Source organism: Larus michahellis, chromosome 24 (genome assembly GCF_964199755.1).
Source record: "Larus michahellis chromosome 24, bLarMic1.1, whole genome shotgun sequence".
Taxonomy (NCBI): Eukaryota; Metazoa; Chordata; class Aves; order Charadriiformes; family Laridae; genus Larus; species Larus michahellis.
Genome location: NC_133919.1, coordinates 3,611,742 through 3,633,463, shown reverse-complemented (window position 1 = coordinate 3,633,463; position 21,722 = coordinate 3,611,742). Strand labels below are relative to the sequence as shown.

The following is a 21,722-nucleotide window of genomic DNA, read 5'->3' as shown; positions in this document are numbered from 1 at the left end:
AGTGTTTCCAGTCTAATCAGGCTGGATCTCGGGGCATCTGAGAGAGCCCTGCATCCCGTGGCACTCGGCATTTGCCGGAGTTAAGGAGATTGGAGGCAGCTGCCAAGTGTAATCAGTGGGGAGAAGTGCCACCAGACCCAGCCTGGGGCTGCTCCGGGCTGGGAAAGGGGCTGCTGGGTCTGGGGTTTCCCAGATTTGTGGAGAGAGAGGTGGGATGGGATGGGACGGGATGGGATGGGATGAGATGGAGGATAGCAGGAAGGCTCATGGCTGGAAGCTGGTTGCCCTGGGAGCATCCTCTGCCTACTCCAGTACACCTGCAGGAACCCACAAACCCAAAAAGGATGAAAAGTTGTTAAATTGGGCTCAGAAAGCTGCTGCCGCGTCTCGATGCTGCCGGCTGGGGGGCTGCCCAGCTGGCAGAGCGGGTGCCGGGGTTGTTTGGTGCTGGCTCGAAGGCAAGCGCTCCCGGAGAGCCGCTCTCCCCCGGCGTCACGTGCCGCGGCGATGCTAATCCCGTTTTGAAAGCCCGCGCCCCACGCTGCGCCCGTTAATCCCCCTTCGCCACGGCGGCTGCGGCGCTGCCTCGGCGAGCCCCGGGGTGTCCGCGCACCCAGGGCCCCTCCGCCTCCGGCATCCTCCACCCGCTCCTGCTTCAGCCTCGAGGATGCTCCTGGGCCACCCGCCCTGTGCAAAAGGGTGCTGAGCCCCGGACGACCCCCCCACACACACACACAAAAAACACACTGTTGGATAGAGTCACGCCGGACCGCTTGCATCCCAGCCCCGAGGTCCCCAACGGGCCGGGAAAACACCGGTGGCTGCCCAAGGAGGAGGGAATTCCCTTTATTCGGCCAACCTGGCTTGGGCACAGCCCCGATTGCTCGGCACAGGCAGACCTGGCCTGCGGCACCCGGCAGGTAAGGTGAGCGGCTCCGGCCACCCCGGCTGGGACTCGGGGTTCAGCGATGGGGGTTTTCGGGTTCCTCCCCAGAAGCCGGCGCTTTCCTGGCAGCTTTGCTCCTGCTGGGATGGCGCAGGCTTCACGCGCTTGAGAATAATATTGTTGTTCCCTTCCGATGGCAGCAGCTTCCTCGTGGGAGAAGGGGGAAAAGCACAAACCGAACCGGGGAGAAAATAAGAGGGGAATGTTTGCCGACTGTCTGCTGTGTGTTGTTGCTGTTTGTTGTGTTTCCGCCGTTGCTTTGGCAACCCTGGGAAGACATGCCAGGCTGGAGCATGGCGGGTACCAGCGCTGCGTGGCGAGGAGCCGGGGCTGGGCTCCGTGGGGCGACGCTGCCGGCCCGGTGACAGCCCCCGGCGGGGACAGGGGGGCTTTGGGGCAGGGGGATTGATGGGGGTCACCTTTGCCCCCTCCTGGGTGAGCCTGGGGTGGGGGTTGGCTTTGCACCCCCGGCCGCGGCATCCTCCGAGAGGGACCCGGGTCTGAGACGAGTAAAAGCAGAGCGGCTTTAGGGTCCTCGGGTTGTCCTTGCCCGTGGGGAAAGCAGCCAGGTCCTGGTCCCCAGGGGCACGGGGAGCGTCTGGGCTCGGCATCCCCTTCCTTCTTGTCCGGAAGGAAGGCAGCAAAGCCAGCAGCGTGGCGGAGGGCTGGCTGCTGCAGCGCGGCAGCGGGCACAGCTCGCAGGAGGGGCTGCGGGGGCGTCGGGTCACGCCGGGGCTGCACCCGCATCCAGCCAGGAACGGAATCATTCCTCTTCTAGCGGGGGCACCAAAGCGTGGCGTCGTGCAGGCAGGGTTAAACTCCGCTCTGTCTCCCGTAGCTTCCTCCCTGCTCCGGGCTGGAGGTGGCCTCTGCCTGTGCGGACAGGAGGGATGGAGCCTGGATGGGGTCGGGGTTGGGGGCACACCAGGGGAGGGGAGAGGGGCCAAGACTGGGCTCGGGGAGATGGCGATGCTGCCAGGGTCCCTCCCGGGGAGCTGTGCGAGCGCTGACATCCGTCAGAGCAGGAGCCGCCTGTGCCCCGCGGCATCCCCAGGGCACAGCAGTCAGGGGGTGGGTGAAGGTCCCCGGGGACCAGGATCTGCTCGGAGCAGCCACAGCAGCACCAGAGACCTGCGTTAACTCTTCGGGGTCTGGAGCAGGAGTCCTGCGAGGAGCGGCTGAGGGAGCTGGGGGTGTTCAGCCTGGAGAAAAGGGGGCTGAGGGGAGACCTCGCTCTCTACAGCTCCCTGAAAGGAGGGGGTAGCCGGGGGGGGTCGGACTCTTCCCCCAAGGAACAGGCAATAGGAGAAAAGGAATGCCCTCAAGTTGTGCCAGGGGAGGTTTAGGATGAATATTAGGAAAAATTTCTTCACCAAAAGGGCTGTCGGGCATTGGAAGAGGCTGCCCAGGGCAGTGGTGGAGTCGCCATCCCTGGAGGGGTTTAAAAGCCGGGCAGACGCGGTGCTGAGGGACGTGGGTCAGTGGGGGTTTGGGCAGCGTCAGGTTGACGGCTGGACGCGATGATCTGAAAGGTCCCTTCCAACCTCCACCATCCTGCGATTCTCCGAACCGAGCTCCTCGGGGGACGCGGGCACCGACCTCCCGCAGCCTGCGGACCCCGGCGCTTCCGTAGTTATTCCCACAACCCGGGGGTTTGGGGGCTCGGGCGCTTTCCACCCTGAGAAGTGTCGGTGCGGAAAGCTTGCAGCCCGTCGCCGGTTTAGAAGCGCCAATTCAATGAACATGATTTAATCGCCGCATCTCCAAATGGCGCTTGCTTTAACCGAGAGGAGAGGCCCGAGGAGGAATCCTGCCCTGAACTGGAAGCTGACTCATTCTCCTCCCAGTCCCGGGGTCAGCGCTGGATTGCAAATAAACACACCAGATTCCCACTGCTGGGTTCTGGGAACGTGCTCCCGGCCCCGCGCGGAGGGCAGGGACCCGGGAAGGGGCTGGGTATACGCCTGCATCCTCCATCCTCCGAGCAGGGGGGGAGCTTTGGTGGCATCTGGAGCCATCTCAAGGGGGGATAAAAGCCTCAGGCGGGGGGAAAACCCCACTTTGCTCTGATGAGGGTCTGAAAAATCCCAAAGCGCAGTGATGCACCGCTCTGTTCCCTTTCCCGAATGGATAGAGCAAGGATCGGGCCCCAGCGCTTGTGCACCTTTGCTGTAGCTCCCAGGTGGGACCCAATTCCCATTTCCTTTGGGTCCAGCCCCACGTAGCCCCGTACCCTCCTCGACGTACCGTCTCCATCACAGCATCTCCGGGGGCAGCTCCAGCCCCAGCCTCGGGAGCCGGGAAAACTGGAGCAATAAGAGGATGGAGCTGGGGCTTGAAGCCGCCTCCGACTCCCGGGATGTGGGGCTGGGGTGGGGGAGGCGGCATTTTCTGCCCCCAAAAACACCTCCCAGCTGTGGGGCTGAGCAGAAACGGGAGCCAGCCGTGAGTCACCCCGTGAGGAAGGAGCAACCTTGTGGTGCTGAGCCAGCGTGGGCTGGGGGGCCACGGCCCCCCCCGGCCATGGGAAGGGGAAGCTTTTGCTCAGCACGGATGCTCCAAGGGAAAAAATGAGCTCTGGGGCCGAAACCGCCGGCCGAAGGGGACCGGAGGGGACCAGAGGGGACTGGAGGGTACCAGAAGGGACTGGAGGTGACTGGAGGGTACCAGAGGGGACTGGAGGCGACTGGAGGCAACTGGAGCAACAGGCAAGAGGTCAGGGTGGGTCTGGGGTCTGCCCCGTTCTCGGAAGGGTCTTGCTGGAGCCTCGAGGCAGGATTTGGCCATCCCTGGCCTGCGTGGCGCAGGGTTCGGTGACGCTGCAGCCGCCCCGGCCCGGGACCCCCTCTCCCGCTGTGAAACTCTGGGGTGCGCGCGCGCGCGCGTGTGTGTGTAAATTAATAAATCTGCCCTCTGCTCTGTGCCTGCCACCCCGTCCTCTGCCTTGGGATCCTCCCAGGCTGGTGCTCAGGAATATTTTCCCCCCCCTGCCCCGCCAACGCCGTCCCACGACAACTTCTTTGGCTTGAATCAGCGGACGTGACTCACCGGGAGGAAGGCCAGGGCTTGGGGCGAGCTGCGCGCCTGCCGCCGCGGCCACAGCGTGGCCCTTTGGGGACGGGGGTGCAAACCCCATCACCGGGGGGGGGACACACACGACACACAAGCCCGGGGGTGCCTCCATCCCATGGCCGTCCCCTCCCCGCGCCCGGCCCAGTGGGTGCAGCAGGGTGGGAACTGGTTGAGCCGGCGCACCCCGTCCCGGCGGAGAGGGGAGATTCCTTTGGTGAGGGGGGGGGACAGACATCCTTGCGGCAGGGCAGGGGGGGCTGCAAGACACCTCCATCACCTTCATCGCCTGTACCTTCATCATCGGGGTGGCCATGGCACCCCCAGGGGACCGTGTCGCCCTTCCCAGGGGGCTGTCGGAGGTGGAGGGGGAGGAAAGTAGGGAAAAAAAATCTAACTTCGGCGGGGTGCATGGGGGGGGTGAGATGGAGAAAACGGCCCCCCCGGCGGTGGGTTTGCTCCTGCCGGCAGTGGGTCAGGGGAGCAGCCGAGCGCGGGGGCCAAATCTTGGCTGGATTAGTTAAAGAGCTCAAGCAGCCGCGGGATTAGGGAGTCAGGAGAGCCCGGCCACCTGCGGGGGGGACGGCGGCGGGGACGGGGACGGGGACAGGGACAGGGACAGGGCGGGGGGGAAAACCCAGGGAGGAGGATACGCCGGAGCTCCGGAGAGGAGGTGTGCAAGGCCTGGGCTTTGGAGCGATTAGATAAGTGAATCAGGGCCTGGGAGCGATTAGAGAAAGAAATCAGGTTTTACACCAATTAGGTAAAGTCCCCCAGCGATTAGAGACAGCGGCGGCTGCAGAGAAAGGTCTCCCGGCGGCCCCGGGCGCAAGATAGGGCTGGGAATTGATTAAAGGAGCATCAGAGGCCGAGAGCGATTTGATAAGAAAACAAAACAGTGGATCAATTAGCCCGGGGAAAGCGGACGGGGCTGGGCGATAACGAGAGTAGGGGAGCGGAGCCGGGAAAACCAACCCCTGTGGATGCTACCATGGGGATGGGGATGGGGATGGGGATGGGAGAAAAATGGTCCCAGCTGGCTCCTCCAGCACCCGGCCAAGTTTAATGGCCTATTTTCGGCTTGACGTTAGCGCAGGTAAATTCCCAGCTTGGCCTAAAAACGAGATCCTTGTTGGCTGTGGCCAAGCGCGAGCCCCGGGCAGCCCATGGCGGGCTGCAGCGAAGCGTCTCCTCCGGCCCGGGAGGTCCTGCTCCTCCAGCCGAGGGAAGCAGCGAGTTCTTCGTCTCGGAGAATTTCTTTTTCTTTTTTTTTTTTGTTTTTTTTTTTTTTTTAAAGCGGGATTTGCTCCGGGCTCACACCGTTGCGCACCCGGAGCTGGTTTATTCACGGGAAACGCGGTTACACCAGGATAACTCAGACCCGAGTCCCGTCCCAGATGCTCTGGGAGCTTTCAGATACGGGCGCCAGACGAGCAAGCAATTAAGTAACTCAACGGAGCCTTGAAATAATTAGACCAAGGAACGCAGCTCCGGCAGATGAGTTTAGTGAAGAAATTGGGAGTGTTGGAGAGAGGGAGATGAGAAGGGTGATCAGGTCTCGGCACAATTATCTGGAGAAAGTCTGCTCCAGACTGATTAGAGGAAGGGAAAAGAGCTTTCCGGGCAATTAGGTGAGGGAAATCAACTCCGGGCGGGAAGAAAATAGAGTGTGGAAGAGATTGGGGTGGGAGATAGCGAGTTCTCCCTGCTCCCGAGTTAGACGCGGGAGCTCGATAAGGCTTTCCGCGGTGGAGGCAGGAATGAGGATTAGGAGGGATTAGGGAGCGGAGGCGGGTGGGCAGCGGGCGCCCGCTGAGCGGGGAGAGACCGGGAACAAGGGAGCGGGGAGGGAGGCGGGAGGTTGTCCCTGGGATGGATCGGGAGAACGGAGCCCTGAGCCCGGGGAACGGGGGGAATGAAACCCCGGGATTGGGGATAACGCAATAAAAGGGGGGGGGTCCCGTCCCCGGCGACGGAGCCGGGGCGGGGCGGGGGGGCTGGCCGTGGGTCAGAGCGGGACTCGGGCGCTATTTCCAACCCATCACGTGGCGAAAGTCTGCCTTAATCCGGAAAACGGGATTAGTCCCTGCTGCCCGGAGATGTTAAGAGCCGGTGGGTGCTTTCTGTGTGTCCGACCTGGGTGTTAGGCCAGGGAAGGGAGCACGACCTGGGGAGGGGGGAGCGTGGGGTGAGCACCCCCCGGGATGTCCCCCGTGGCACCCAGCGCCCCCCGGCCGAGCGGGGAGCGCCGGGACGGCCATGCGAAGCGGGGTGCCGGCAGCACCCAGCTCTCCCCCAGGTTTTGGGGCGCGGAGCCGCCGTGAGAGGGGCACCAAGAGCGGCGTCGCTGCAGCCCGAGGTGGTGGCGGGGGGTCAGGGGCCTCTGGGAAGCACCGAGTCCTTTGGGAACGGATGCATTTGCCATTTAATTAGCTTCGGCTGCTGCTGGAGCAGATTTTGCTGGTCTTTTCCTCTCTGAAGCTGGCCCAGGCTTGAATTCACAGGGCTCCGTGAGGCCAGGCTCCTTATGCCTCTTTTTTTTTTCCTTTTTCCTTCCTTGCCTTTTTTTTTTTTTTTAAAAAAAAAAAAAAGAAAAAATTCTTGCACATAAAAAAGGAAAGCGGAGGGAGGGAGCAGAGCATCACCCCAGGCACATGATGCTGACTCGGTTGCTGCTGGAAGGGGAAGCTGCGGTTTGGCCGCCGGGTCGTGTTTTGGCCTCTGGAAATGACCCTCTTGGAAAGATAAGCCAAGCTGGGTTCGCGGGGGGGGACTCACACAGCCCCCCTAGGAGAGGCAGCAGCGTCGGTGCTGGGACACTGGAGTGGGAGCAAGGGACCTCACACGCAGCCCCCGGGTGATTCTCAGTCCCCGGGTGATGCCCGGTCCCTGGGTGATGCTCGGCCCCTGCGTGATTCTCAGTCCCTGGGTGATTCTCAGTCCTTGGATGATTTTCAGTCCCCAGGTGATGCTCAGTCCCTGGGTGATGCCCAGCCCCCAGGTGATGCCCAGTCCCCGGGTGATGCTCGGTCCCTGGGTGATTCTCAGTCCCTGGGTGATTCTCAGTCCCCAGGTGATGCTCAGTCCCTGGGTGATGCCCAGTCCCTGGGTGATTCTCAGTCCCCGGGTGATGCCCAGTCCCCGGGTGATGCTCAGTCCCCAGGTGATGCTCAGTCCCTGGGTGATGCCCAGTCCCTGGGTGATTCTCAGTCCCCAGGTGATGCCCAGTCCCCGGGTGATGCTCAGTCCCCAGGTGATGCTCAGTCCCTGGGTGATGCCCAGTCCCTGGGTGATTCTCAGTCCCTGGGTGATTCTCAGACCCCAGGTGACGCTCAGTCCCTGGGTGATGCCCAGTCCCCGGGTGATGCTGCTCCGCACCCTGGCAGCGATGGAGCTCAGCCCCAGCCGCTCACTTCACGCCGGGCTGCGGGGAAACCGGCTTCCATGCCTTTCCCCACCACAAACCACCCAGCCTCGGAGGCGACGTGCGGGAAAACAAGCCCCAGGTTGACCCAAGCACCCTTGCTGGTCATGGAGATGTTTTCATTTTTATTTTCTTTTTTACTTTAATTTTTATTTTAAAATTATTTTATTTTTATTGTTTTATTTCTATTACTTTATTTTTTATTATTTTATTTTTTATTATTTTATTTTTTATTATTTTATTTTTTATTACTATTTTTCTTTTCTCCTTTCCTTTCCTTTCCTTTCCTTTCCTTTCCTTTCCTTTCCTTTCCTTTCCTTTCCTTTCCTTTCCTTTCCTTTCCTTTCTTTTTTCTTTTTTCTTTTCTTTTCTTTTCTTTTCTTTTCTTTTCTTTTCTTTTCTTTTCTTTTCTTTTCTTTTCTTTTCTTTTCTTTTCTTTTCTTTTCTTTTCTTTTCTTTTCTTTTCTTTTCTTTTCTTTTTCTTTTTTCTCCTCTCCCTTCCCTTCCCTTCCCTTCCCTTCCCTTCCCTTCCCTTCCCTTCCCTTCCCTTCCCTTCCCTTCCCTTCCCTTCCCTTCCCTTCCCTTCCCTTCCCTTCCTTTTTATTTTATTTCATTTTATTTTATTTTACTTAAAATTTTTAATTTACTTCCCCCCCCACCCCCGATTTGCCCCGCTGAGGTTTTGCCGCAGCCCCCGCGGCCGGTTGTGAGTGATGGAAAGCAGAGCCGGGGGCAGCCAGGGCAGGTCCCCCCGGACACTCGTCCCTCCTGGGGGTCCCCAGTCCCACTTTGCACAGCGGGGGGGGGGCGGGGGGAGGCTCTGACATTTCCCCTTCCCCCTCTGGCCTTGCCGGGCCGAGCCTGGTTTGTGTGGGGTGACAGCATTATCTGGGACACCAGCAGACCAGGCTCCGCTCTGGCCCCTCTTCCGTGGCTGGCGGTGGATTTCCACGGCAGATAGGGAGGGAAATCGTCCCCCGGGCCCCCGCGTGCGTCACCCCCATCAGTAGGATGGGAAAAGGGCTTTATGGGATGCTGCGACCCCGCGGAGCCCCGAGAGCGGGGCGCGGGTCCGTCCCTCGGATCATCAGATGCTGCTTTTGTTCAAACCCGAACATGGATTTCAATGTTGTCATGATTTTTTTTTTTATCTTTTTTTTTTCTTTTTTCCCCTCCCCCTTTCCAATTCTGATGAGAAACGTATTGGGGGGAAAATAGAAATATTTAGACAGGCGGCAAGAGCTGGAAGGGCTCGGAAAGCTGCTCTGCGGTACGGCATGGCGCACGTGCGCGCTTACGAAACCTCAGCGCCGAGAGCGGGGCTCGGGGACGCCCGCGTCCTCGGCAGCCCCCCGCCGGGCTGCAGCACGGGCCCCAGCGCGGGGAATGGCGGTGCCGGTCCCTGATGGGTCATTCCTCCTTCCAGCAGCCCGGCACGGTGGTGCCTTCAGGAGCTGGATGAGAAAATTAAGGTTTGAGCTGGTTTTGGGGAGGATTTTGGAATATGCGTGTTTTTTTATATATACACATATAAAAAAAACCCCTACAAAAGTCGTAATAGATATATAAAAATACATTAAAATACATTTTTTTTTGGTCTGAGAAACATATTTTACTTTACGTTGTGCATCTCTCGGGGCTGGAAGGGGAGCTGGTGTTTGTGGTTCGTACCAGCCCCCCCCCCGCCCGGTTTCCCACCGCGGGGCTCTCCGGGGTGTCTGGGTGCAAACAGATGTTGGGCCAGATGTGGCGGGGAAGAAGGCCACGCGCCGCCCTGCGATGCTGCAGGGACCTCGGGGGTGTCAGCGGGGGCTGCTGGGGACAGAGCTGCCCCCCCCTGCGTGCCCACGGCCCCGGGATGAGCCCCGACGTCCCTTCCCAGGAGGCAGAGAAATCCCCAGCCCCGAAACTTGCCTTCCCCACCCCATTTTTTTCCCCCGCTCACACCCTGCAGGTCTGGTCGCGGGGAGACGGCAGTGCGGAGAAGGGCTGGTCGCTTTGCCCCGAGCGGAGGGCGGCCACTGCAGCCTGCGCTGGGAGGGGACGGTTCCCATCCCGCTCCCCGTCCCCTTGTCCCAGCTGCTTCACCCCGTCGCCTTGCCCGGTTCCAGCCTCCCTCCGCCCCCCGACCCACCGCTGTCCCTGTGGGTGCGGTGCCCACGGGGTCCCCGGACAGGGGTGGCACGTGCATGGTGGCACCCGTGCGGCACTGTGCGCAGGGGGCTGCCGAGCTGCAGCGTGAGGAGTGAGAGGGGCTGGAGATCCTTTTGGATTGAGGAGGAGGAGTTCGAAGTCCACTTGCCTGGAGACCCTGCGGAGGCATTTTCCTGCTCCGAATTTCATAGAATCACAGAATGGTTTGGGTGGGAAGGGACCTGGAAGATCGTCTCATCCCCGCCCCTGCCCTGGGCAGGCACACCTCCCACCAGCCCAGGTGGCTCCAAGCCCCGTCCAACCTGGCCTTGAACCCCTCCAGGGATGGGGCAGCCACAGCTTCTCTGGGCAACCTGCGCCAGGGGCTCACCGCCCTCGGAAGAAGGAATTTCTTCCCCACATCTCATCTCAATCTCCCCTCTTTTGGTTTCAACCCATTCCCAACGTCCCGTGGCTCCCCTCCCTGCTCCAGAGTCCCTCCCCAGCTTTCCCGGAGCCCCTTGAGGGACTGGAAGGGGCTCCAAGGTCTCCGCGGAGCCTTCTCTTCTCCAGGCTGACCCCCCCCAGCTCTCTCAGCCTGTCCTCCCAGCAGAGGGGCTCCAGCCCTCCCAGCAGCTCCGGGGCCTCCTCCGGCCCCGCTCCCACAGCTCCGTGTCTCTCCTGTGCCGAGGCCCCGGAGCTGGAGGCAGCACTGCAGGGGGGTCTCCCCCGAGGGGAGCAGAGGGGCAGAATCCCCCCCTCGCCCCCCTGCCCACGCTGCTGGGGATGCAGCCCAGGCTGGGGGGGGGGGTTCATGGGCTGCCAGTGCACGTTGCCGGGGCGTGTTGAGCTTCTCACCCCCCAGCGCCCCCAAGCCCTTCGCCTTCAGCGAGATTTTCGCAGAGGTGTTCCGTTGCCCCCTCCCTCCCCATCCTTTCCCAGCATGTTGCTGGGGTGGGGGGGTGGGGTAGGTGGGGGGGAAGAAATGCATTTAAAGCGTTTCATGGCTGCAAAAATCTCCGCTGCTGTGGGTCACACGCAGCCTCCGAACTGCCAGGGTGGAGAGATGCCGGGGCAGGGCTCGGTGGGACGAGGTGTCCCTGTCCCCAGCGCCTGCCTGGTGGGACGGGCGAGGCAGGGCGAGCTGTCCCCAAACCACCCCGGTGTCCTGGTGTCCCTCTGGGAGGGGACCCAGAGGTGCAGTTTTGCCCTGTGGCCGCGTCTCTTGTGCTTCGGCCACCCTTGGCGTGGACGGACGCCCGCTGCCGGGTGGGCACTGGAGACCTGGAGAGCCCCGTGGGGAATGGGAAGGATGGGAAGGATGGGAATATTGGGAAGGGGAGGCGGTGTGACCGTGGGATGGGGTCTGCGAGTCGTCCGTCTGCCCCGTTAGAGGGGTCGGGCTCGCTCGGAGCGCGTGCATCCTCGGGCCATGCGGAGGTGGAGGATGCCGAGGCAGTTTTCCGCGCCCGGGTTCAGGGCGGCGGCGACTGGGAAGGGCTGCGATGGTGGTTTTCCCCCCCATCGGCGCTGGTTTTGAGGGTGGGGGGGGGCTCGGGGAGCGGCGCGGGGGTGGTGGGAGCAGTGGGGCTCGCTGCCCCTTCCCGCTGTCACCCCCCCCATGCATCCCGGCTCCATCGTTAGCCTGACCCCTGATTACACTCCGCAGGCTCTGCATCGCTGCCGTTGCCCCGGCAACGTGTCGTCGCCACAGCAACCGTGACAACCTTATGTTCATTAATTTAAAAAGGTTCACAGTGTAACAAATGAAATAGTTATAAGCTTGTCAGGGTGTTAAGGAGCAGGGGCTGACAACTTGCCCCCCCCTCTCGCCCAGGAGGAGCAGCTCAGCCCGGCTCCAGCCCCCGGAGCAGCTCTGCCTCGGGATGCCCATCCCAGCCCCTCCATCGCACCACAATTAATTGCAGCGATCAGTTTGGGCCACTTTTTTTGGAGCGTCCCGGCAGAACGGCATCACTCGGGGACCTCCCCGGGGAGAGGCAGACGTGGGGTGGGGGGGCACGGCTCGGGGGGCTGGATGCAGGGGGTGTGTGTGTGGGGGGGGAGGTTGTGGGGTCCGGCCCCAAAGGCGCTCCGTTCGGGCCACCCGCCCTGCGACGTGGCCGATGGCTAGGACAGAGTCGGGGGTCACCCCGCCGTACCTTCCCCGGAGCACGGGGTCTCTCGTGGCGGATAATTATTCCATACAACCTGTAGCACCTCGGTATCTGCGCTATTAAAGTGATTATCTTTACCTTTGTACCCCATATGCTTGAGAGGGGGAGGATGAACAGACCAAATACATGATTTTTTTATATATATGTATATATATATTTAAAATCTTGTTTCCTTAGGAAACATGGGCAGCATCCTGGATACCCTGAACAGCCCATATCCTCAGCTGGTGGGCGTTAATCCCAGCTGGCGGAGCCCAGCAGCTGGGGGAAATCAATGTTTTCCTTGAAGTCCCCGGGGGCAGGTTGCCGGCAGGTAGGGAAAGGTGTTGCAAAACCGCAGATAATAAAAGCCACGGCAGTTGATGCCGCCTGAGCATCCGGCTCTTCCTTCATCACGTATTATTTTGCTGAAATCTCAGCAGACTTCAAGTTTGACCGTAACCCTTTAATCTCAAATAAAGGCCCTCCTCTGTTTGGCTTTTTGTAAGCGGAAACATGAAAGGCACCGGCTTAAAAAAAACCAAAACTAATAAAAATCTCCTGCCATTGCCATTCCACTTGGCGAGCTGAGAATAAGGTCATTTTTCAGCAAGAAAAGTGGCCGTTTTAGTTGAAAATGGTGAATTGTGGGCCGCATCCGTTCCTGGTGGAAGGGGTGCTGGGATTTGCGCTGGTTTTTCCTAGCTGGGACCCAGCGGTTCCCAGCTCTAATGGTGCCTTCCGCTGGCAAAGTGTCATTCTGGGGACCAGATTTTGTCCCCGTCTCAGCCCCTGAGCTGCTTTTCCTCCCGCCCTGGCGACGGCAGCGGGGTTGCTCGCCCACCGGTTTCAAAGCCCACCCCCACGGCCATCCCCGCGGGAAAAGGAAGGCCAGGCTGGAGCTGGTGTCGGAGGATTCGTGTGGCCGAGGGGGACGACGGTGGCTGCGGCAAAAGGGGGACGTTGGTGGCTTTGTCCCCGCTCTCTGCCCGGCGCTTCGGGGCCGAGCAGCCTCCGCCGGCAGCAGCGGGATGAGAAATCTGGTGAGCACCCGCGGGTGCTCGTCTCCCCGCCTTCGAGAGATCCTTCAAAATCTTTCTCAATAATTAAACAAGCAAGGCCTAAAAATAGCGCCGAGATCTACTGGATGTGGCAGGATAATTTAAGGGGAGAGAAGGGAACAGAATGTCCTCTGTGTCCCAACCGTCCCCCTGACGGCTCGGTGGGTGCCGGCCGGGCACGGGGACGGTGATGGATATCGGGAGCGGGGGTCCGGTGATGGGTAGCCGGGATGCCCTCCAAAGCTGCCGGGTTTGGGGAAGCTTTATTCCCTGGAAAAGGGTCCTTGGCTGCTTTTTATGTCACGGTGGCTTTCGGAAGGGCACAGCAGCCTCGGCTGGGGGGGTCCCAGGCTGCGGCCAGGAAGGGACCCATTTGGGCACCCGCTTGGAGGCTTGTCCTCCACGCCAGCACCCAAGACCTACCCCAAAATAAGCCGGCGGCACCGTCGACCACCCAGCCCGTGGTCCAGGTGGCTCCGTGTATGGCAGCCCAGGAATAGCGTCCCCAGACGCGGCAGCCTGAGCCTTAAATTCCCGCTCTCCCAAGCCCGCGCTTATCTTCAAAGCTCTCCAGCGTGAGAGCGGGTCTGCGGTGGGGCAGATAAACCCAGCGCCTGGAAGGTGACGGCTCTGCTCCGGCCTCCGCTCGCGGGAGAGGCCTCCAAGGGGAGACCCAGGGCTGGGGAGGGTCCCTCGGGGCGCAGGGATGTGGCACCGTGCCCGTGCCACACTGTCCCTTGTGTGTGGGGGCTTGTGCTTCTTGTGTCCCGCGGGGAGAAGCAAAATGGGACCCGGTGTCAGCGGTCCCGGGGCACGGCGAGGTGAAACGGGGCTGCAACCACCACTCGGAGTGTAATTAATTATTCCGGCTGGGAGACGGCAGGGTTCGCTGGGATGCTGTGCCAGGTGCACCGCGAGCTTGCCGCAAGCTCTTCTCCCTTGCTGTAAGCTCCCGGGGAAAGGGAGCAGGGCTGGACCCGGTGGGATGGCTGGGAAGAGGAGAAGGGGAAGGGGTTGGGGATGGATGGCAGCCCTGGGGGCAGGGGGAGGGAGGCAGCCAGCCTCGCCGCCTCTCAGTCCCCGTTTGGGGCACCCCAGGACCAGCCCTGCTCTCCAGAGAGGGGCTCCCAGCTCGGCCTCCCCAAAAACTCCCTGGCAGTGCCGGGCAAAAGGCTCGGCACGCATTGCATAACCGGGGAGGGGGGAGAAAAAAAAAAGAAAAAAAAAAAAAGGCGTCCTCTGGAGCCGAGTGGCCGCCAGCCAAGGTTTGGCATTAAAGTGGAGCAGAGGATACCGGGAGGGGAGCGGGGATTAGGCAGGGAGGAGACGGGATCAAGTGAGCAGCAGCCAGGGCAGCGTGGCCGCTGCCGTGCCAGGGCCGGGGCGGCGGGGGGGGTCCCAAACCCCAGGGCCACGGCCGGGAGGGCTCCAGCTTTTTTTTTTTTGGGTGGTGCAAAACCCTGGAATTGGCGGCCGAATCTGCCACGCCGAGCCCTGGGCACCTGCCATCGGCGCTGGGGCCGAGATGGGTCGGACCCACGGCGCTGGGAGGCTGCTTTGACTCACGGGTGATAAGGACCTCACCCAGGAGAGGGTTTTTTTGGTTTTTGTTTTGTTTTTTTTGGTGTGTGTGTGCGCGCTGGGCTCCGTTTGTGCAGGTTGGGCGATGGGGAAGGTGCCGGGGGCCCTTTCGTTAGGGCCAGGAGTGTGCGCAGGGAGGGCTGTGGGAGGGGGAACGGAGCTGGTGGCGGAGAGCAAAGAGGTCCCGGCTGCAGAAACCCAGCTCTTCGCTTCCTCCAAGCTGCAGGGCACGGAGCCGCTCTGGATCTCGCCCTCTGATTCAGCGAGGCGTTAAGCCTTGTAACTTTTGGGGAGTTCCTTGAAATTGGGCTGCTCCCAAGCGGCAGCTCCTCCTACACGCGAAGGAGATGCACTCGCCCCGGGGAGGTTGCCGGGACCCCGCTGGCTGCTGCGCCGGCAAAGGGAGAGCGTGGCTGCGGTCTTCTGCTTTGGAAGGAAAAAGGAGAGATGTCGTTAATTTGAAATTGCAAGATGCTCCGCGGCTTTTTTCTTCCGAGGCGGACTTTTTCACAGCCTCGGTTGGCTGATGAGCTGCGCGCTGGGCTGAACCCTCGGCGGGGGGCTAAAAGACACCTCCCTTCGCTGATAAACCCCCCCGGCAGTAGGAGATGGGGGAGCATAGAACCATGGAATGGTTTGGGTGGGAAGGGACCTGGAAGACCATCCCGTCCCCTCCCCTGCCCTGGGCAGGGACACCTCCCACCAGCCCAGGTGGCTCCAAGCCCCGTCCAACCTGGCCTTGAACCCCTCCAGGGATGGGGCAGCCACAGCTTCTCTGGGCAACCTGCGCCAGGGGCTCACCGCCCTCGGAAGAAGGAATTTCTTCCCCACATCTCATCTCAATCTCCCCTCTTTTGGTTTCAACCCATTCCCAACGTCCCGTGGCTCCCCTCCCTGCTCCGGAGTCCTTCCCCAGCTTTCCCGGAGCCCCTTGACGGACTGGAAGGGGCTCCAAGGTCTCCGCGGAGCCTTCTCTTCTCCAGGCTGACCCCCCCCAGCTCTCTCAGCCTGTCCTCCCAGCAGAGGGGCTCCAGCCCTCCCAGCAGCTCCGGGGCCTCCTCCGGCCCCGCTCCCACAGCTCCGTGTCTCTCCTGTGCCGAGGCCCCGGAGCTGGAGGCAGCACTGCAGGGGGGTCTCCCCCGAGGGGAGCAGAGGGGCAGAATCCCCCCCCTCGCCCCCCAGCCCTCGGTGCTCTCGCTGTGCCCGCTCTGCCCCAGCTGCTGCTGTTGGAACCCCCCCAGTGCAGACCAGCAAAGTTGCCACCGGTTTGTGCTGAGCCGAGCCCCGGCTGGGTTTGCTGCCTGCAGAAGCAGCTTTTGGACGTTTCCCATCAGGGTTTGGCCCCGACCGTTACCCCGAGGAGCGTAATTCCTGGTGTGCAGCTCCCACACCGCCGCCGTACTGCACAGGGGCGAAGCCAGCAGCGTGCCGGGGGAGGCCAGCAAACGGTCCTGCCCAGTGGACCGATGCTTTGGGACAGCAGTGGGATCCTACCCCCCTTCCCATTCATCAAGGCTGGTGGCCCTGTGGTCTCCAAGCGGGTCCAAGCCTCCAGCCAGCCCCAGTAGCCCGACTCTGGAGCGGGTCCCCTTCCTTTGCCTCGGTGCTCCGAGCACGGTGTCGGAGAGGATGAGAACGAGCCGTCCCCGCGGCGGGTCCGGTGCTGGCCTTGGGGACACTCACACAGGGCTGTCACCGCCTGGCCCCCACCAACGGGGTGGCCCTGACTCAGTTCCTCTCTCGGCCGCAGACGGTGTGTGGGACTTTGGGCAGGACGCTGACGGTGGCCGAGGGTGGTCGCCTTCTGCAAATTCTTTTTTTTTTTTTTTTATTAAATTTCTTTTTTTCCCCTTTCTCCTGGTGGCTCCCGTTTGAGGGCTCGCCGCGAGGGTTCCCCCTCGCCCATCCGGCTGCCTCGGGAAAGCAGAGCGTTTCCCAGGTCCGGCTGCGAGCGCGGCACCGAGCAGGGGCTGGGGATGCTCCAGGGGAGGCTTTTCGGGACCGCGAGCCTGTGCCCTGCGAAAGCCCCCGGGGAGATGAAGGGCAGCGCGTTTGCGCTCAGCTTTGCATCAAAATCAGGGTCACAGCCAGGAATCTGTGTGTGCGCGTGTGTGTGTGTGTGTGTGTGTGTGTCCCCAAGCCTTGCGGTGCCAGCGCCGGTGGCACCCTGCCCAGGCGTCCCGGCCTCGGGTCGAGGATCAGGGCGAATCCCGGTTTAAGGCAAAAGGTTATGGGCGGGAAGGAAACAATCATAAAGCAAACACCGCAGCCTCCTCCAACCGCACACGGCTTTGGCACAATAAATAGAAGGGAAGGGACGAAAATAGCCCCCAGGGTTGCGGCGTGGACGGAGAGAGGAAGCGGGGATGTTTTGGGGCCTGGGGGGGGGTTGCTCTCCCAACCCACCCCGCAGCCCTGAGTCCGTGGGAAGTTGACGTCCCGCGGTGGGAAAGCGATGTCCAGGAGCAGGAATGATGAGTGGGCTGCAGGGCAGGCACCTGAGCCCCTGCAAAACTCGCTGCACCCCGCGCCCAGAGGTCTGGCGCTTGCCCCGCGTAAAAACCCCGTTCCCAGCCCTTAGGACCCAGCCGAGCTGCTCCGTAATTTGGGCACAGTCGAAGCCCAGATGTAAAAGTGCGGGGACTGGCAGCCGGGATAAAACGCCCGGGAATCTGGCTCCGGCTTTTGGAGCTTCCGCGTCTAACGCCAGCTGCTCCCGCTCGGCGTTGGGGGTGGGTTTGGAGGGCGGCGGGGAGGAAGGGAGGGGGGACGGCAGGCAGGGCCCTGGAAGCGGCGTGTTTTCAGGCTCAAGCCCTGCCACGGGGGAGAAAAAGCCTCGTCTCGCCCCAACCCGTGCTGCCCCCCCCCCCCCCCCTCCCACGTCACCCTGGGGTGGCAGCGGGAGACGCCTCCTCCCGGCTGTGGCAGGACCTCGGGGGGGTTTGGGTGGGGGGTTCAGTGGGGGTGTAGGGGGGGTGTGCAGGGGGGGGTCAGCACCCCGTGCCCCCCTCCCCGCGCAGCTGGAGGCCTGGCAGGGCCCTGCCGCTTTAAACCTGCCTCTCCCACGTGCTGTCTGGTCGTGCTGGAGACGGTGACGCAGGCAGGACGTCAATGGACGCTGTGGGAGAATTTAGACTTGGAGAGGAAGAGGGGGGGGGGGGGGTTGGGGGCGGGGGGGGGGGGGGGTAGGGAGGAAGGGCCCGTTGCAGGGTGCAGGGGTGGGCCGAGGGGGCGCGTGGCCGGGGTAGGACCCAGCACCCAGCCTGGCAGCCGTCCCCTGGGACATCGCCTGGCGGCTTCGCTCCGCGCAGCGATCCCCCCCGCCGCGGTCCCCCGTCCCCCCCTTCCAGCAAACACCGCGGCCTCCACCAGCTGCCAGGGCAAATAATCCGCCTCCGGGGTGGGGTGGGGGGGTGGGGGTAGGGGGCCCGGGGTGGGCCACGTGAAGGCGACGCTTCCTTCCCGCCCGCATGGTGTCGTGTCCGTCCGTCCGTTCCCCCCCCCCGGGCCGCTGCCCCGGCTCGGCACCGCACATGTGCCACCCGCGTCCTCCCCGCAGGCCAGGGGTGCAGGGTGCGCCCTGCGGGCAGCAGGGTGGCGGTGCCACGGGGGCTGGCGGGGGTCACCGGGGCTGTCCCTCGGCTCGGGGGATTGTCCCCATGAACCGTAGAAACGTGGAATAGTTTGGGTGGGAAGGGAGCTTAAAGACCATCTTGTCCCCGCCACCTGCCCTGGGCAGGGCCACCTCCCACCAGCCCAGGTGGCTCCAAGCCCCGTCCAACCTGGCCTTGAACCCCTCCAGGGATGGGGCAGCCACAGCTTCTCTGGGCAACCTGGGCCAGGGGCTCACCGCCCTCGGAAGAAGGAATTTCTTCCCAGTATCTCACCTAAATCTCCCCTTTTTCAGTTGAAAACCGTCACCCCTCATCCTGTCGCTCCACGCCCTTGCGAGTGCATCTCCCCTCCCCAGTTGGTGTTTGCTCCCCTGTCCCCCAAAGCGGCCCCGCCGATGGCATTGCCACCCACCCCCGGGGTCAGGGTCCGGCTGCCGTGGGGGTGGCAGGACACCCGCGTCCCCCTCGCTCTGCGGCATCCCGAGGGCGCTGGCGTTGCCGGGGACGAGCTGGCGGCGGCGCTTCCACGCCAGCGAGCCATGAGACGAGCCGCGGGCAACGATTCCTCCCGGCATCCCACTCCGGTCTTTGTAAGAGCCAAACTGGTCTCCCAAAAACCGGTGTGGGAGCTCCGCTCCCGCTGGGCTGGAGGGAGGAACGGCGGTGGAGAGAGACCGAAAATCACGGCACGGAGGGTAGAGATGCTGCTCCGCGGCACGGGACGCTGCTCTTGGCTTTGAAACCAGCCCTCAACCGGCTCCTTTCCCGTCCTCCGGCTGCTCGGGGCGGGAAAGGAGCAAATATTTTTCCCACTTTAGGTTTTTGGGTGTCTTGGGTGGTGGTGTTTTGGTTTTTTTTTTAATCGCCCGAGGGTGTAGGTGGCTGCGTATCTTGGAAGACCCAGGAGCGCTGCCTCCTACCCGCTGGCACAGGGCAAGGGAAAGCAATTTCCACTGTCGGGAGGCTCCAGTACGGAGCCATCAGCCCGGTGTGGGAAGGGAGTTACTCAGCATTCGGTTCCCAAGAGAAAAAAGAAAAAAAAAAAAAAAAAATACCGCTCAAACTGACTTTCCAAAATACTTTGAGGCTCATAGTACTGTTCTCGTCTTCGTCTCATAAATATCCCGGGTTGGATCCTCCCTTCTTTTCCACCCCGTGGCTCGCGGAGAGGCACCGGAGCTCGGCTGCTGCGCGTTATTACGACTATTTTTATTTTTTATTTCTTTGGCTACATGATCTCAGTTGATTGGAAAACAAACCCCAGAGAATCCTTGAGGAGAGACTGCAAACAGCTCTCGGTGAGATGACTAATCCCCTCTCTATCTAAACCAACAGGGTGCTAAAAATAGCCCCATTTCTAACAATAAATATAATAAAATAACTAACTGACAACAAACAGCCCCAAAAAGCCAAACACACGGGAAAGTCCACCAGAAATACGTATCGTGGAGGGGGAAGGAGCCAGCAGGGAACTGTGTCACCGAGTCAGAGGGGCGGCGACGGCGGAGGTGCCGGTGCCACCGGTGACGCTTGGGTCGGATCCGGCCTCTCCGTTGAGCACCTTAACGCAGATATTTGTGTCTTTGATTAATTTGTCCCAAATTAATGTGGGGAAAAGCGCAGGGGTCGTGCTCTGGCCGCAAAAATGCCCATCCCGGAGCGGTTGGCTGCGCCCGCGCCACCATCCCGGCCCCGAGCACCCGCTGTCCCCGCAGGGACCCCCACAGTGGGACCCCCCTCCCCAGCTGGGGGCTGCGGGGCCGCTCGCCCCCCCGGCTTTCCCCCCCTGCCGCGCGCTCGCCGCACACCTCGGAGAATTCACCGCCTCCTTTCCAACGCACCAGTTGAGTCACCGGCCCCGGGGAACCCATCACCGGCCCCGGGAAGGGGCTCGAGGAAGCGCCGTCCGTGCTGAAGAGCCCCAGCGGGAGCGCAGCCCAGCCTCCCACATCACCCCAGGCATTTTTTTGGGGAGGTCACGGGGTTTTTTGGGGGGGTCTGGCAAGCACTTTGTGCCACAGGAGGCCGGCGCAGGTGGGCCTGCGTTAATGGTTAAGGGTGACGGTTAACGGCGCGGTTTTGGTAAAAACGCGATGGCTGGCTCCGCTCCCCCATCCCCGGCAACTCCCCGGCACCCCCCGATTCTCAGTGCTCCGGCTGGATGTGACCCATCGGGGCTGGGACATCCCCGTCACCGGTCCCCAGCCCCCTCGTGCCGGGACAGTGGCCTTGACAGAGTCAGCGCTCACCCTCCCCGTCCTCCCGCTGGGCTCGTGCCGGCTCTGCGCTGCCCGCGTGGGGGCCCATGAAACACCCCCTGGGAGGGGTCCGACCCCTGGCACGGGCTCGGTTCCGCCGGGTTCAGTCCCACGCCACCTTGATTTTCATTTTTACTGCTTTCCGTGGCACGCGGGAGCCCCCGCCGTGCCATACGGCGCATCTCCGGCCGGTGCTAAACTCATCCATTGGGAGAACCAGACACAGCTCCGCATCCCCATCCCTGAGGCCACCGGCACCCAGCGCTGCCCCAACGCTGTGGCCGCGCGGCACCGGCTCCCCAACCCCCTAAAAATCCCTGTCCTGCCCCAATCCACGGCCCCGGCGCCCACTGGGAGCCATCCTTCAATGGGTTGGATTTTTTGAGGGTAACCACAGAGCGGTTTATCCGGGTTGAAGATACAGGAGTGGGAAGGGAAGGGAATGCCCCAGCTTGGAGCCAGGCCCGGAGCGCGGGAAACCCTTTGCCGTGGCCAGTGGGTGCCGGTGGCGTGTGGCCCCGAGGACTCGGTGCGGAGAAGGGCTGGGGCAGGGCCGGCTTCACGCCCACATCCTGGAGATGCCGGAGGTGACAGCAGCCCCATGGCCCGTATTGGGGCAATTTGGGCTGCGTTGTGCCCAGGAGGGGTCCCTGCCAGCACCGGACGTGGAAGCAAGACCACCTCCGAGCGCCACATCACGGCATCGTGGAATGGTTTGGGGTGGAAGGGACCGTGAAGACCATCTCGTTCCACGTCCCCCCGCCAGCCACGGGCAGGGACGCCTCCCACCAGCCCAGGTTGCTCCAAGCCCCGTCGGAGGGATCCAGCGCCCCCACTGCACCCCCTCCCACCGGGGTGAGGGGGGACACACGTGCCCCGGGGTGGCTTTTAGGGACACGCACCAGGTCCAACCCCGGGGTTCAGGGCTGGGATGGCGACACCCAAACCCCCCCAACCCCACTGCCCCACGCCTCGTCCCCCCCATGGGAGCGCTGGGCAACCCCCTGCCCCATCACCCGTGGGTGGCTGCGGGGGGTGGGCTGCCCGGGGGGGCTGGGGGACACGGGATGGCACCCACACGAGTGGGGACGTGCTGGCGGGAGCCAGACCCTGTGGGCAGGGGTGGGGGGTCGCGGCTCTTCCCCCCCTCCCATAGCGCCAGCTTTTCCCTGGGCTCGCTGCCCCCCGGCTCTCCCCCCAGCTCTGACCCCCCCAAACCCAGCTCTGCCTCCCCCCCCTAGCCCCAGCCTTGTTCCCCCCCTCCCCACCAAATCCCCATTTTCCTCCACTCCCCCCCCCGCCCCCAGCCTCCCCCCTCCCAGCCCAGCTCTGCCCCCCCAGCCTGGCTCTCTCCCGCTGAGTCCCCCCATCTCTGCCCCCCCGGCCCCGGCTCTCCCCCGACCCCAGTCCCCGGCTCTGACCCCCCCACCCCAGTTTCCCCCCCTCCCAGCCCGGCTCTCTCCCCCCCAGAGCCCCCCCC

The 21,722-nt window shown here is 62.6% G+C and overlaps 1 protein-coding gene across 1 annotated transcript in view; it reads left to right on the top strand.

Moving 5' to 3' along the window:
* The first annotated feature begins 626 nt into the window (after nucleotides 1–626).
* Nucleotides 627–21,722, top strand: part of MEF2D (myocyte enhancer factor 2D) — a 107,395-nt gene continuing 86,299 nt past the window's right edge. The window contains exon 1 of the mRNA XM_074566258.1: nucleotides 627–920. The gene's annotated coding sequence lies outside the window, so the exon portion shown is untranslated. The remainder of the gene's footprint in view (nucleotides 921–21,722) is intronic.